The sequence below is a fragment of the Cetorhinus maximus genome, chromosome 3 (genome assembly GCF_964194155.1).
Source record: "Cetorhinus maximus chromosome 3, sCetMax3.hap1.1, whole genome shotgun sequence".
Classification (NCBI taxonomy): Eukaryota; Metazoa; Chordata; class Chondrichthyes; order Lamniformes; family Cetorhinidae; genus Cetorhinus; species Cetorhinus maximus.
This window is the reverse complement of record NC_135881.1, coordinates 200,406,027-200,423,515: the sequence shown is the minus strand read 5'-3', so window position 1 is coordinate 200,423,515 and position 17,489 is coordinate 200,406,027. Positions and strand designations below refer to the sequence as shown.

The 17,489-nt window shown below is 42.5% G+C and overlaps 1 protein-coding gene across 5 annotated transcripts in view; it reads right to left on the bottom strand.

Moving 5' to 3' along the window:
* Positions 1-17,489, bottom strand: part of ulk4 (unc-51 like kinase 4) — a 411,327-nt gene that overhangs the window by 40,834 nt on the left and 353,004 nt on the right. The gene's annotated exons all lie outside the window — the stretch shown is intronic.

Sequence of the window (17,489 nt, the reverse complement as noted above, 5' to 3'; positions counted from 1 at the left end):
ATGACATGCAGCAAAAAAATAGTGAAAGATAACAATAAAAGCAAAAAATACCAAAAGCACATAAATAGCGCTTACCAACAAAACAGCTTAATGCATGGGGCAGAATATTATAACATTAACCAGAAAACACAAAAAAAACCCTTTCTGATGAACCCTGTACCAATCTCTAAGACGACCTGAGGACACCCATGGCAATTGGATGATTAAAAACAAAAATACCTGGAAAAGCTCAGCAGGTCTGACAGCATCTGTGGAGAGGGATACAGTTGACGTTTCGAGTCCGTATGACCCTTCATCAGAACTAAGACATATAGAAATGAGATGAAATATAAGCTGGTAGAAGTGGATGGGACAGGAGAGCTCAATAGGGGGCCAGTGATAGGTGGAGGCCAAGAAGAGATTGCCAAAGATGTCATAGACTAAAGGACAAAGGGGTGATGATGGTGGTTATATTATCTAAAGGATGTGCTAATGGGGACATTAAGGGAAGCAAGCTAGTGGCAGATGGCCCTAGTGTGGGTGGGGTGGGGGGAAGGGATCGAAATAGGCTAAAAGGTGGAAATGAAACAATAGATTGAAATAAATTTAAAAATAGGAGGGAAAAGAAAAAAATGCAGTGTAAAAAAATGATAAATTATTGGAAAAAAGGGGATCGGAAAGGGAGTAGGGATGAAGGAGAGAGCTCATGATCTGAAGTTGTTGAGCTCAATGTTAAGTCCGGAAGGCTGCAAAGTGCCTAGTCGGAAGAAGAGGTGCTGTTCCTCCAGTTTGTGTTGAGCTTCACTGGAACATTGCAGCAGGCCAAGGATGGACATGTGGGCATGAGAGCAGGGTGGTGTGTTGAAATGGCAAGTGACAGGGAGGTCTGGGTCATGCTTGCGGATAGACTGAAGGTGTTCCGCAAAGCGGTCACCCAGTCTGCGTTTGGTCTCTCCAATGTAGAGGAGACCGCATTCGGAGCAGCGACTAAATTGAGGGAAGTGCAAGTGAAATGCTGCTTCACTTGAAAGGAGTGTTTGGGCCCTTGGACAGTGAGGAGAGGGGAAGTAATGGGGCAGGTGTTGCACCTTCTGCGGTTGCATGGGAAGGTGCTGTAGGAGGGGGTTGAGGTGTAGGGGGTGATGGAGGAGTGGACCAGGGTGTCCCGGGGGGAACGATCCCTGTGGAAAGACGCCAATGGGGGTGAAGGGAAGATGTGTTTTTTAGTGGCATCAGTTGGATGATTCTTCATCCGCAGTCAGACGTTCGGGCAAGGGGCTAAATTGTATGCAAATGATGTCCACGCTTGTCAGCAGCATGATTCCATTTGTGTGCAGAAAATCATCCTTCAGAAAATTAGGTGCTTGAGGCTCTGGTGCCCACATAATCATGGAAAAGTTAGCTCATTAAATCAAATAGTAAAGATAGCACAAGTAAAAAGAGCCACAAACCACTTGCAAACAAACTCCAGCAGGCTTTGTAATGGTCATTTAACAATAGTATGAAAATAAATCCAACCACCCTTCAGGGTATTTGGTTTAGTGAGCAATCAACACGTGTTGCCTTCTGTCTAGATGTTGTGTACCATTTTCCACCAGAGTTGCAACTGTGTGGCCTGTTGTTAGTGTTTATATTAGTGGAGATACACTGCACTAGGCACAAAGACAAATTAACTCTTTCCATGTCAGTCCTCTTGCACTTGCTGCCAATGAGTGTTGTAGAAGTTTAAGAAGTAGATTGACAATAACAAGTTAGCCTGTGATTATCACCAAAACCTCAAGAATGCAATGTCTGACTCACTCTTGGTGGCTGTGCTGTTGGACTGTTTTAGCAGTCTCATTATAAGCACATCACACGTCACTCAGTGCTTGTAAAGGTAATCTTATGCTTCAAATTTGCACATAATTCTGTTATTATGTTTTAAAACATATATAAAGTAGAGCAATTTCACCACAGGTATCACCCTCCTTCCCCAACTTCTTCATCCTCACTTCTAATGCCAACAACAACTTGCATCTATATAACACCTTTGATGCAATAAAACATCCCAAGCCATTTGAGGAGAGTTATCAGGCAAAGTGTGAAGGGTTCATGGATTTCTGTGCATTCAATTTGAGACTATCACTTGACACCTCCTCAAAATATCCTGCCCCATCAAATCTATTTCGAAGAAGAGTAGGGGAGTTATCCCCAGTGATCAGATTACCTGGTCGTTTTCACACTGCTGTTTGTGGGAGTTTGCTGTGTGTAAATTGGCTGTTGCGTTTCCTACACTGCAACAGTGACTACACTTCAAAGTACTTCAATAGCTGTAAAGCACTTTAGGATGACTGGTGGTTGGGAATGGTGCTATATAAATGAACGTCTTTCTTTCTATCACTTCGATTCCCAATCTTCAACAACGTTTCCATTTGCATGTGCCTATCTCTTTCCCCAAACAAGTGTCAGCCATGGCTCATTTGGTAGCACTCTTGCCTTTGAGTCACAAGGTTCTGGTTTCAAGTCACAGTCCAGGGTTTAACCACAAAAATCACGCTGACATTCCAGTATAGTACTGAGAGGGTGCTGCTCTCTCAAACATGTTGTCTTTCAGATGAGAGGTTAAACTAAGTGAGGCCCCTTCATCTGCCTGAGTGGGTGTAAACGATCTCATGGGCAGAATTTTACAGTTCCCTGCTGGCAGTTTTGCAGGTGGGGTGGGTGCATAGAATTCCCCATATCACTGCCCACCCCGCACCCCCCCCACCCCGACCTATCCACAATTTTACATGGGATGGGCATGGCCTGGTGTAATCTGGCTGCCCTTGCCCCAATTGAGACTGTTAAGTGGCCTGCTCGGGCCTTGGTGAGAAGGCCCTTCCCTCAAAGGCCCCCCCTCAACGGCCCCCTTTCCACATTGTGCACCTCACCCGATAAGGTCTGCCCCCCCCCATGGGTGTTCCCTCCCCCCACCCCTGCCTCTCCAAAAAGATCCCCACCCCTGTTTCCCCACCATGAGATTCCCTACAATTACCTCATCCAGGACTCTGGGGACCGCTTGTAGTCCCGGTTTGGCCGCTGCTGTGCTGCTGGGACCACAGAGCTGCTGGTCAATTGGGCAGCAGCTCTCTGAGGTGGGACTTCTGCCTGAGTGAGGGGGCGGAAGTTCCATATCTAGCCAATTAAAGCTCCTTGGAGCATAAAATAGCTGTGGGGCTGCTGTGATCAGCGGGCTTGAGTTCCATCGGGTGGTGCAGTGGGGAACCCCCCCCAACTGAAAAATCCTTCCCCTATGGCAGTATTTTGTGGAAGAACAGGGGAGTTATCCCCAGAATCCTGGCCAATGCTTATCCCTCAATCAACATTCCAAAAAAAATTATCTAGTCGTTGTCACATTGCTGTTTGTGGGAGCTTGCTGTGCACAAATGGGTCGCCATGTTTCCTACATTACAACAGCAACTACACTTCAAAATATCTCATTGGCTGAAAAGCAGGACGGGACATCTGGTGGTTGTGAAAAGTGCTATTTAAATGCGAGGGGAGAATTTTACGCCCCATGGGCGGGCACACATCCAACCCGATCGGGCGTAAAATAGCGCACGATGGTGTGGGGCGAGCGTCCTGACATCACGCACTCGCGTGATATTTTGGTCGGCAGGCAGGCACGCACAAGCTGACAATTACGAGGTCTATTAAGGCGTTTAATCAATTAATTTAAACCTACTTTTCGCTGCCCGTCCAACCTTGTGGTTGGCGGGCAGGCGGATCAGCCAGGCGGCCTTTTCATTTTTTATTCCACTGATGTTATTGTAAGCGAGTTCCACGTTGGGACATTTAATTAAATTTTAAAAGTCATTATTTTTGATTTTAAAATGATTCAGCTCCCTGCCTTTAGGGAGCTTGTAGTGCGCGCTCCCTCACACATGCGCAGACTCCACCCGCCCCCACCCCAGCGGCACTGAGGTTCTCAGCACGCATTTCACGCTGGCTGGCCGTTAATTGGCCAGCTAGCATGAAATTGTGGTCGGGGGCCAATCGTGGGCGGCGACCATTTCCTGGCCACTCCCAGGCCCGCCCGACAACCTCTAAATTCTGCCCCAAGTGTTTTTTTAAAAAATACTCTGTAGCTTTCCCCTAGCTCATTCCCAGTCTGTGACATAGCAGCAATTTTAGCAGGCCGTATACTGTAGATTGTGCACGAGGTTTATTGTGTAGGTTAGGGGGAAATCTGGGGGAAAGCCCTATTTAATTTTTATATTTCAGTTGATGCATTTTTAAACTTCTGGTATATAGACAAATAATTTGAGAGATATACTGCTATACAAGCACATCTTACATTTAAAAGAAACACAAAACAGACTCCTCTAACGGCTTAAAATAAAAGTGAAGCTCAACTTCCAGTAAAGCTCAACGCAAACTGGAGGAACAGCACCTCATCTTCCGACTAGGCACTTTACAGCCTTCCGGACTGAATACTGAGTTCAACAATTTTAGATCATGAACTCTTCTCTCCTCCATCCCCACCCCCTTTCTGATCTCCCTTTTTTCCAATAATTTATATAGATTTTTCTTTTCCCACCTATTTCCATTATTTTTAAATGTATTTCCATCCATTGTTTTATCTCTACCTTTTAGCCTATTTCGATCCCTTCCCCCACACCCCACCCCCACTAGGGCTATCTGTACCTTGCTCGTCCTGCTTTCTACCCTTAATGTCACCATTATCACATTCCTTAGATAATATCACCACCTTCAACACCTCTTTGTCCTTTTGTCTATCTTTTGGTTATCTCCACCTATCACTAGCCCTCTATCCAGCTCTATCTGTCCCACCACCCACTTAAACCAGCTTATATTTCACCTCTTTTCTATTTTTCCTTAGTTCTGTTAAAGAGTTATACGGACTCGAAACGTTAACTGTGTTCCTCTCCACAGATGCTGTCAGACCTGCTGAGTTTTTCCAGGTATTTTTGTTTCTCCTCTAATGGCTTAGTGAGTTTATCTGGTGAGTAGCTGAGGAAGGGAGGCCTGCCAGCTGCAAGTCATCCATCACTGCAGTCACAGCCACCACCACCATCGGAAGCCAGCCAGTTAGCCAGTCACCAGCAGCCAAGATCCATCACCAGTCATCAGATGCCAGTGAGCCATTCCTAGCAGACAACTGCCGGAGACCACCATCTGTGAAGAAGTTGAGAAGGATGAGGAGGGATAATGAACCATGGTCACAGAGTGCCATTGGTGACGTTGATTAGAGCTGTTTTAGAGCTATGGCAGCATCTAAAACCTGATTGGAGAGCTTCAAACATGGGAGTCGTGGGAAAGATGGACATGGATTTGGGAGGCAACAATATCTTAAAGGACTTTAGAGAGAAAAGGGATCATGGAGGTGGGTTGTTTGCAAGGGCAGAGTGGCCAAGAGTGGGTATCTCAAGGAGGACAGGATGATGGCAACTTTGAACAGGAGGGAGGCAGTACCAAGGAAAGGAAACCAATTACAATGTCTGATTACAATTTATATCTCCTGATACATATTTATTTTGATTGCCCTAATTTATGTCATTAGAGCAAAAAGAAATATTTCCTGTTCAAATTCTCACATTCCTATCACACTGAAAGTACAAGTTCAACTTGTGACTATAAAATCTCCTCAGAATCTTTATTGTATGTTTGATTGCTGTGAGCACAAAATATTTAAAAACTTCTCACCATCTTTGATAACATTTCCTCACCTTGTAAGTCACAGCACAAAAAAGCACAGAAACTTCTAATGATTCAGAGAAGCAGAAATAAAACTGCTAGAAACGAACGACTAATGCAACCGTTTCGCAAAAACAGAAACGACCGCACTAACAATAAATTATGTCTGCTGGGAGCAAGTTCAAAGGGCAAACTGTCCTTGGTTACTCCTAATCCTTTGAGTCTCCAAGTTCTAATACTCTCCCTCTTGGCTGCAAGGATCCCATGTGGGAAAAGGACGGAAAATCCACAAATCAGTCACTCCCAATGGGTAGCTTTACCTGCAGGGAGTGTGGGTCAGGAAATCAAGGACATGGTGTTATTATTCAAACTTTGACATGTGGTCCTTTTCTCACTGGAGCAGAGGAATCAGTCAAATTACCCCAAATAGCTTGAACAGTCCTTGTGGGTACAAGATGACAGCATAAAACTGCCTATAATTTGCTACAAGTTGGCAACGTCACTTAGGGAGATCATACTATTGGCGAGTTTAGGAAATGACAGAAGAAAGCAAAATGGAATACTTTTCTAAGATTGAAGATTGAAGAAATAAAGAGAAATTGACACTGCAGCTTTCTGTGTTACACTTGACCTAGGATTACAGGTCCTGGGTCTGAAAGTATTCCATTCTCGAGTGCTAATATCCTTCATATGGAGAAGACCAAAAATGTAACCAACTGAGTTAGCAATCTCTTTTCAACAGTAGTAGCATCTAAGATAATCTACTGAGGCCTCTGGCAAAGATGAGGGCAATACTAATGTTGCGGGCAGATCTGTTAGAAACGCATCTGACTAGCATCTTCCTTCTGTGAAAGGAAAATTCGAGACAAGACAGACTTTAAAAGCCTTAGTGTAAGATGGCACCTTGGATCTGTGGGTTAAGCTGTTTCAATATCATGCAGGACCCACACTAATGGCATTGACAGACCCCAAATTGACTGTGTAGGATTCATAAGGCCAGCTGTTGAGAAGGTGTGGCAAAGGATCAAGCGTTTTTGATGGTTGGCAAATATAGCAAGTTCAACTTGGGGCTGCCATTGGCTGCACGAGACTGCACACATAGGAAGTAATGGCACTTATATGGCACCTAACTCAATAGAAAATCAGCTTGTAAATGCGAGCACCAAATGCCACTTGGCTGAAACAGACACAGGTTGAATCCTTACTCTGTCCCACTGTGTAATGAGTGGCAAGGCAGGGGGAAGGGGCTGTGTTGCCATCCAGCTGGGAACAGAGAAAATGGAAAGGAAGATTCACACCAGAGACTGACGCATTTCCTAATGGCAGGATACAAGAGGCATTCATGTGGCCACTTTCTCAGATTCAAGGTGTCGAGTGAACCAGTGAAAAAGGAGACAAAAATGGAAAAGTATTGCAAGAACAAACAAGTTAAAAATCCTTACTCCATACAGTACCATGACCACCAATACCGCATTAGATTTTGTTCAGCACAGTCACACTGTTCATCTGCATTATTCATGAAGGTAACATTTTCCCTTCTCTGTAGGATATTCTCTAGTTACTGGGAGTTCACATAAGGTCACATGCTAAAATGAATGTGTCCCTTGGCCACTATATTTAGCATAAGAGATGGGAGGTGGAATGGAATAGTGTTTGTTAAATGTGCAGTAACACATTAGTACTCTACAGGGATTCATGAGAGGAAGATTAGCTCCACTCACAAGGCTTCAGTGTAGCAAAGCTGACCATGGGTCACCTCTTATCACTAATCTGCTGTCTGTGTAAGTCGTTTTTGATAAGTATGAATACAACTTTCTCTTCCAATCGATATGAAGAGCCTGCAGAATGAGATTCTTTAAAAGCTGCTCCACTGCTAATTCCTTGGTGGCTTCATTTATTAACTGGAAATGCAATTGGATATTAAAAGAATGCTCCTTAGTGACTGCACAGTCAAAACCTAGGACAGCAGTGAAATAAATTAACACTCACAATTTGACTGGAGGTAAATTTGAGCAATCTGTACATTCTTTCATAGCGCTGCAACATCGTAAAAAGGAATTAGAAATAAACATTGTTCACAGGAAGTAACCAAAAACAGCATAGAATCTGTGAAGAAAGTATTCCCAGATAGGAATGAGTTACAAGGTGGTTGAAGAACTTTTCCGAGATAATGTTACAACTGAGAAAATCAGCTAATGTTGTGAACCAAGACAGCAGCATAAAACTGTTTGGATCCTACAGATTACTTGCACATATGTATCTTTTCTGAAAGAACAAACAATTGTTTTAATTATGTAAAAAATTATTTTTTTCCCAATTATGTCCAGCAGAGCCACTTAAGTTGACAACATCAGAGGAGGTCATTTGGTCAGTGTCTTTGGTGTTTCATTGCTAGAACAATCGAAAACTAATCCTGATGCTTATCTCACTCCACAGAGCCCCTTTACCCTCCCACCAACAACAGTTTTCATTTATATAGCGCCTTTAAAATAGTAAAATGCTCCAAGGCGTTTCACAGGAACATTATCAGCAGACACAATCTGACACCAAGGCATATAAGGAGATATTGGGACAGGTGACCAAATTTTTGGTCTTAAATTAAAGGAGGAGAGAAAGACGGAGAGATGGTGAGGTTTAGGGAAGGAATTCCAGAGTTTATTGTCTTGGAAGTTGGAGGTATGCCCAATGGTGGAGTGATTAAAACTGGGGGTGTACAAGAGTTCAGAATTGGAGGAGTACAATTATCTCAGAGGGTTGTATAGGTGAACGCATTACAGAAATAATGAGGGACAAGGCCATGGAGGGATTTGAAAACAAGGATGACAATTTTAAAATTGAGGCACGGCTGGACTGAGACCCGATGTAAGTCAGTAAGCACGGGGTGGCAGGTGGATGGGACCTGGTGACAGGGGGTTGTGGCCAGCAGAGTTTTGAATAAGCTCAAGTTTATGGATGGAAAACGGCTGATCAGGAAGGCGTTGGAATAATCAATTCTGAAGGTAATAAAGGCATAGGTAAGGGTTTCCACAGCAGATGAGTCGAGGTATGGGTAGATGCTAGTGATGTTATGGAGGTAAAAATAGATGGTCTCAGTAATGGAGAGGATATGGGGTTGGAAGCTCAGCTCAAAATTGCGAAGTGTTTAATTCAGCCTCAGGCGGTGGCTAGAGTGTGTGGTGAAGTCGATGACAAGAGAATGGATTGTGGCGAGGACTGAAGACAATGGCATTGGTCTTTACAATACTTAATAGGAGGAAATTTCTGCTCACCCAATAGTGGATATCAAACAAGCAGCGTGACAAATCGGAGGCAGTGGAGGGATTGAGAGAGGCGGTAGTGAGGTAGTCGTCAGCTTACAGTCCATTCATTTTCGGATGATGCCGCTGAGGGGCAGCATGAAGATGAGAAACAGGAGGGGACCAAGGATAGATCCACGGGATACTCCAGGGGCAAGAGTAAGTGGGCAGGAAGAGAAGACAGTTCAGTTGGCAAAATTATAAAGCATGCGGCATTGGGCACAAAGCAGGGATATTGCTCAGAATTGTACTGAAAAGCACTTCTGGATTGATCCAGGTCAGTATTTAATATAGTTCAATGAATTCCACCTATAGTCATTGTTTTCTGATAAAACTTTGTCATTTACTTGTCATATCTGAGTGTTCTGAACCCCACAGCATCTAAATGTGACCAAGAAAAGTTGCAACATTGTTGCTGCAGTCACTGGAAAAATGTGCTTAATGGTGGCTTTACAGCCAAGTGACTCATGTTTGATGTTTTTCAAAGGATGACTACATAATTTTGCAGTTAAATCTGGGATTAGTATTTTTATTGATTTTTTTTTATTCATCCACAGAATGTTGGCGTCGCTAGCTAGGTCATCAATTATTGTCCATCCCTAATTACCCTTGAGAAGGAGCTGGTTAGCCGCCTTCTTGAACCGCCACAGGGTGTGTGATGTAGGTACGCCCCCAATACTTTAAGAAGGGAGTTCAGGATTTTGATCCCGCGACAGTGAAGGAACGACAATATATTTCCAAGTCAGGACGATGTGTGACTTGAAGGGGAACTTGCAGGTGGTGGTGTTCCCATGGGCCTGCTGTCCTTGTCCTTCTAGGTAGTCAAGGTTGCAGGTTTGGAAGGTGCTATCGAAGGAGCTTTGGCAAGTTCCTGTAGTGCATCTTGTATATGGTACTCACTACTGCCAGTATTTGCTGGTTGCGGAGGGAGTGAATGTTGAAGGTGGTGAATGGAGTGCTCATAAAGCAGGCTGCTTTGTCCTGGATGTTGTTCAGCTTCTTGCATTCATTCAGGCAAGTGGAAAGTGTTCCATCACACTCCTGATTTGTACCATGTAAATGGGGGAAGGCTTTGGTGAGTCAGGAGGTGAGTTACTCACTAAAATTCCCAACTTCTGATCTGCTCTTGTAGCCACAGTAATTATATGGCTGGTCCAGTTCAGTTTCTGGTCAATGCTAAACCCAGGAAGTTGATAGTGGGGGATTCAGCAATGGTAATACCATTGAATGTCAAGGGGAGATGGTTAGATTCTTTCAGAGTGACGATAGTCATTGCCTGGCACTTGTGTGGTGCTAATGTTACTTGCCACTTATCAGCCCAGGCCCTAATGTTGCCCAAGTCTTGCTGAATATGACATGGGCTGCTTCAGGAGTCAAGGAAGGTGCCGGACATTGTGCAATCATCAGTGAACATCCCCGTTTCTGACCTTATAATGGAGGGAAGGTCATTGATGAAGCAGTTGAAGATGGTTGGGCCTAGGACAGTACCCTGAGGAACTCCTGCAGCGATGTCCTGGGGCTGAGATGATTGGCTTCCAGCAACAATATTCCCTTCTGCTAGGTATGACTCCAGCCAGTGGAAACTTTTCTGACCGATTCCCACAGATTTCAATTGTACTAGGGCTCCTTGATGGCAGACTCAGTCAAATGCTGCCTTCATTTCAAGGGAAGTCACTTGCACCTCACCGTCACTTACTCTGTAACTTTATTTTTAACTGGTCTTCTGTCTCTGTTTTTTCTCTGTCCCTCAGCTGGCAGGCACCACACGGTCTTTCCCAGATGGTGCTACTGCTTAAATCAATAGCACCCGAGTCAATTTTGGCCCAAAGAGAAGCTTTGCAGAGGATTTCCATTCCTTGGTTTTTGCTGTCACCCCTTTTCTCTAAAACGGGTGGCTCCACGAATGTGAGTTATGCCATTTTGTAGCTCAATTGTGGAGCAGGCATTCTGTAACATCAGCCTCAAAGCAACCATAAAAGAGACTTCAGTCCACCAGATTATCAACCATTAATTCTGATAGATATGAATGTATTTCTCCTGACAGAATTTGTGGATGCATTTTGTCACTGGATTTATCTCCAAACTTAAATCTTGCAATCTTTAGAGAGAACAGGCAAGTGTTGAAGCATGTTTGTCACCAATTTTCAGACACAGTTTGTTTAGTCCTACAAGACAGATGATGTGCCTTTCATCACCTCCTCTGCTAAAGAAGCATTACACACAAAGTGACAGCTTTTACACAGGAATGTGTATCAAAGCTGGAGCTCCAGTCCTTAGCTTCTCTGATTTGAGCAGCTGAGAACGTGTGTGTATGTGTGAAAATTTCCTCCTTGGGTGTGGGTACTTGGCTGACATTTCGTCTTTAAAGTTTCCAGTGCAGAAATTGGTAAGAAGCTCTGTGCCAGGAGTGTATGCTGGGAATTCTGGCGACGTCCTCATGATTTTCCACCCATTAATTTTAATGGGCAAAATATCATGGGGCAGCACGCCCAGTTTCCTGAGTTTGACTCCAATGTGCTTTTTTTTATATAGGTGTCAACTTTGGATCACTGATATTTCTCATTCCAGAGATTTGAGCATACATTCCACAGATGAGACTTCAGTGTAGTACTGAGGGGGTGCTGCACTGCCATTGGCACTGTCTTTTGAATGAGAAACCATTGTCTGCCTGTTTAGGTAGGGGAAGAAGATCTGACAGCATTACTTGAAGTAGAGCTACAGAGTTCTGGTGTCCAGGCCAACATTCCTCCCCCAACCAACAATGGAAAAAACAGATTATCTGGTCATGATCATTGCTCTTTATGGGACCTTGTTGTTGCAGTCTGGCTGCTGCCTTTCCCTACACTACAATGGTAATTACACTTTAAACATTCTCCATTGGTGGAATCCTCACAATGCCCACAGAAATAAACTGATGGACATGATTTCACTTTGAAAGATTTTACTGTAAGAAACTAAAATTAACATAAATCAAACATTAATTAACAGGCAACTGATACATCAAACTAAAAAAAAAGGTACATTTTGCATTAGCTAAACGCAACCAAAATATACCCTACGAAGGGCTTTTACTCTACACCACACCTCTGGCAGATATGTAGCATTAACGGGACAGTATCAAAGTCACTTTAGCTTTCCAGCAAAGGTTCACTACACCCTGCCAGGCCAGGTGGTAACTTCGACAATCGTTCCACTGCACCCGAGTCTTCCAGATTAAATTATCACCAGTAAGGGCCAGCTCAAAAAATCTCCCTCTCCCTCACATCCCAACAGTCCTGATGATCCAGAATTCCAGAAATTTCTTTATCTCACCCTTATAAACTGCATAGTTGGTTCTGGTAAAACTACTTTTACCATAGAGAGCTTTACTTCTGCTCCCCATCACTTCCTGTAGAAGAGTGAAGATCTCACCTCAATGGGTTATTATTTGAGGTTCTCTCCCCATGGCAACTTGAGATCACATGGGCACTTCTTAGAACTGAGGTGTTTGCCAGGAATTCTAGTTATACATTCCTTTCCAGAATTCTCTGTTTTACTTGAGGTCAAGATATATTTTAAAACCTAACCTTGCAAAATTCAGCGTTCATGACTTTTTGGAAAATCCTGAGGATGTGAAAGATGCCTTTTATTTCTTTTTGACAAATACATTAAGTAAGATGAGAATTAAGGTGTAAAATTTGCTAATACTAGTAATCACTTTCCAATTATAATAGCTGAACTTGATGGACGAAAATCTACTGTTGCAGCTTTAAGTCAATGTTTGTGCAATTTCTTTTCTTCCCTGTTTCTCCCCTTGGAAGCTAGTTGCCACTGAACACACTCTTTTCCCAGGACAACAGGACAGTTCACTCCAACCATCAGGAATGCTCTCTTATCAGTCAGTGGAGAATGTGATTAAAATATCCAATTAAGTCAACCAAATTACAAGTTAGGTCAGGATGAGAATGGCCATTTGACCATTCTAACTCATTCATCCAAAAAGGAACCTACCTTCCCTTCCATCATGTTACTTAAGTAATTTCAAGGTTCTTGCTTTCATTAATCGACCCAAATGTCTATTCCACATATTAATGGTTCTTTGTGTGAAAGTCTGCATTTTGATAATGTCAACCTTTGCTCTCTTGTTCTCCTGTCACAGTTTTATGCGATGAGTATTTAGGATTTATGTTTTATTATCTTATGTGAAGTCTACTTTAATCATCTCTTTTTGAGTTTATGATTTTCCAGTTTTCCCTCATAACTCAGTCCACTGACAATAGGAAACAGTCTTGTGGCTGTGCTCTGCACATGCTTCAGAGCTTGAATTACTGTTCTTTTAGGTAGGGGAGTTATTTAGAAGCTCATGTTCTCTAGATATACCAGTAAATGTAATGCTTAAACTGTCTAATCACCTGCCTAGCGTCCCAATGAACAGAACTGGGCACAGCCCTTCAGATGTGATCTAACAAGAGAACGGTACAGTTTGAACCAAAGTTGAAATTGATTTAATTGTATAAGCCTCCAATACAGAGAGAAAGAGACAGATAGAATGAAGAAGGTAATATTCTGGATACCATTTTGTCTGCTGGAGTTTCACAAATACCAATTAGACAGAAATAGTATGATTTTATTTTCAATTACCTTTTGAATAAAACCATTTTTAAAAGTTTATTCATGCCCTGGAATTGGGCATCACTGGCAAGGCTAACATTTATTATCCATCACTCATTGCCCTTGAGAAGGTGGTGGTGAGGTGAGCCACCCTCTTGAACCACTGCAGTCTATTGTAGCAGTTAGTTACAACTGCATGGTTCACCAAGCCATTTCAGAGGATAATCAAGAGTCAACCATATTACTATAGGTCTGCCATCACATATAGACCAGGCCATGTAAGACTTCTTTCCATAAAGGACATGAGTGAACCAGTTGCTTTCTTACAACAATCAGGTCAGTTGATAGTTACCATTCCTAATACAAGTTTCTTTTCCCCCCAATTGATTTAATTAACCGAATTCCCCAACGGCCATGGTGGGATTTGAACTCACTTCTCTGGACTATAAGTCCAGACCTCTGGATTACCAGTCCAGCAATATAACCACTACCCTAGCACACTCATATCTGAAGGTAGAACTTCAGATACAAATGTTTAATGCACTCTTCATGTGTTTTAGACAGGCAACATCATGCTTAAAATATACATGCTCTCACAGGAGTAAAAGCAGTGCTCACAGGAATTTAGTACAGGCACTTTAAGTGTTCATACATGAACTTCACAGGGAGTTCTTTCCTGTATTACTTTTTAAAAACAGGAAATGTTTTCATTAAAATGTGTGTAAAGACAAGAAGCATTCAAAAGACATTATTATGCAGAATGGGTTTTTGATGGCTTCACAATACAACCATTATCTATCTGCTAAAGGTCATCATAGTAAGGTGTATGGCTCAGACTGTGTGCAGTTTGCTTCAATTAAGCGTAAATATTTAATGAGATCCAGTTAAACAGTATTATAACTTTAGTCTAGTGCATTTCTGAAAACTGTTGCTTTACTGTAAATGTTTTAGTACTGTATTAAAAATGTATTATCACTTTCATAGCATATTAACTGTACATTTTAGATGTCTTAAACTGCATAGCATCAAAAGTTCTCCTGCAAGGGCACAGATACAAGAAATTATTTTAATCTTTGACATTTGCTTGCAAATTTTCCGCATTTTGCCACCTAAATACTATGCAAATTCTTGATTGTTATGCGGTGAAATCACTGCTGTGGCAATGTATATATTTTATAAATTGGATTATTAATAAGAAAAGGAAACTTACATTAACCCTTTTAGTGCTCCAATAAATTACTCTAATCCTAAAACTATATTATATATAACAGAAGCTGCAGTCTCATGCTAAACTTCGCAAATTAATTGAGGCCCACAACATTTCCTTTTCTTGTGAGAAAATGATGCTTTAGTTGTACAGAGCTCTATGTCAAGACCCCATCTGGAGCACTGCTATCAGTTTGGAAACTGAGCCTCAGGAAGGATGCATTAGCCTTTGAGGGGATACCAGGGCTTAAAGGATTCAATAATGAGAACAAGCTATATAAACATTAGTTTAGAACATTGAGGGATGATCTAATTGAGGTCTTTGTAGATACAATGAAACTATTTCTTCTGAAATCCAGAACCAGCTAGGCATTTAGAAGTGAAATCAGGAAGCATTTTTACAAAAAAAACGGTAGTGGAAATCTGGCACACGCTCTTCTCAAAGGCTTTAGATGCTGAGTTAATTGAAATTATCAAGTCTGACATCAACAGATTTTTGCTAGCTAAGGGTATCGTGGGATATAGAAAAAAGGTTGGTAAATGGCAGTGAGGTACAGAGTAGCTGTGATTTAATTGAATTGGGAGTCTGAACAGCCTACTGCTGTTCTGATGTTCTCATTTTTTAAATCCTTTATTGGGATGTGGGCATTGCTGGCAAGGGCAGCATTTGTTGCCCATCCCCAATTCCCCTTAAACTGAATGGCTTGCAAGGCCATTGCAGAGGGCAGTTAAGGGTCAGCCACATTGAGTCACATGTAGGCCAGACAAGGTAAGGACAAATTTCCTTCCCATAAAGGAGATTATTAGTGAACCAGATGGATTTTTACATCAACCATTAATAGTTTGACCAGCTTTCAATTAATTAATCGAATTTGTTGCTGTGGTGGAATTTGAACCCATGTCCCCAGGGCATTAGCCTGGGCCTCTAAATTACTATTCCAGTGACATTACCAGTACTCCACCATCTCCCCACTTCATGTACTTTTCACCCCTCCTGATGGTACTGCCTGCTTGCTGAGGTGTGATTCCATGGGCATTAGGTGCCATTGTTCCCCTTTCTATGGAGCCATTACTCATGAGTGAATGAGCTATTGATCGTGGTGTGCAAGACAGGTAAGTCTGTTCTCTGTGGACATCCAAAATTTTCCAATCAGGTTGCCAGACAGTGATCAAGGGTGAGAACCCTGACTGATCTTTCCCTCCCCAACCTAAGGAGCTTAGGTCAGTTGTAACACTCCTGTTTTGCCTAATGTTAGCTAATGCAGCTTGTGGAGGATCAAACTTAAGTTCTTCTCCATTGTAGTAATTATAGTTTTGGGAAATACTGGACTGTAGCTTTAAGAATAATCCTGTGCTATAAGATCACATGATATATGTAAACCAATGTGTTAGCAACGCGGGAACCTCCAGAGAAGAGTTGTTCTTTAGTTGTGGAGTTTGATGAACACGTGTAGTTGCTCCTGCTGCCTTGTAAATAAAGTCATGTGTTTCCACTAAGAAAAGTTGTCTAAAGATCAACTCTATAACATCCGCCTGTTGGGGGTTCAGTTACTCACTGGGCCACTGGAAATTATGCCTCCCTCATTTTTAAAATGATCATGATTGTCTACCCAGCCAGTTGTCTGAGACAGGACATCCTATTTTGAAATATACAATAATGAATACTGAAAATGTGCCTATACTGCAATTCCTTTGGAGCCTCAGACAGCGTTAATTAGATAATACTTTGCAATTATTTCAGAGCTCAACAGTGTGCTGGCTTAGGGTTGCATAGCAACACAGTGGGTAAAGAAATCTTAATATTAGGTACCGTGTTCCACTCCAAGCACTCAGACACAAAGTCCAGAAAATCTAATGTATCTATTTGATTCATTGGGTGAAAAGCAACTCCTAATCGAAGGTGTATTGTATTGTAACATCTTCCCAGAATTGTGACAATTTACTGCTCCCATGCATCCTTTAACAGTTTGTTCCTGTTGAATATATGTACAGAGTCTTTTATGAATATTTCCTCACCTATTTCCTTCAACACAATTCTTTGCTGGACTAAAACCTATTTGTACTCTCCCTGCACTACTGTAAAAAGAATCCCTCCCAATTCCTCCATAAATGCCCTCTTAAACTCTCAACTCTCCATCATCTGATCCTCCATCAATGCCCCCCATACATTTTTTCTGCAACTGTTTTGATTCAACTTTCAATGCCCTTACCCCCACTAGACCTTGAATTACGACCTGCACTGTGCCCCCTGGTATAGCAGTCCCCTCCATGCCTAAATCTACAGCATACAGCTGAGAGTACACTGCCAGATTTGGCTTAATCACCTCACTGCTCAATGCCTGTTGCCGAATCTTCCTACTAGTCCAGAATTATCTTTGACAACAACAGCAACCCAAACTCTGCTGCAAGCCATCACTCTGCCCTCCACCCTGACCTCTGATACTAAACGTGATGAGCTAATGAACTTCTTTGAATTCAAAAATAAAACACAAGACATCATTCTAGGAAAGATTTTTTTTAACACTCCGTGGGAGGCCAAGAGGAAGAGGCTCCTGCGGGTCCCACAAGTAAAGTTAAGGCTCCTTCCCTTCCACTTCTGTACTGCGGGGCTGTCTGGAACCCGTGGCCACTACACTTAGCCCAGTGCCTGCAAGCGGACAACAGCCACCCAAAATCCCACAGGCTGGCAATGACCTTTGCACAGGAAGTCGGCTGACTGCATGTTAATAAGGCCAAGCAGTT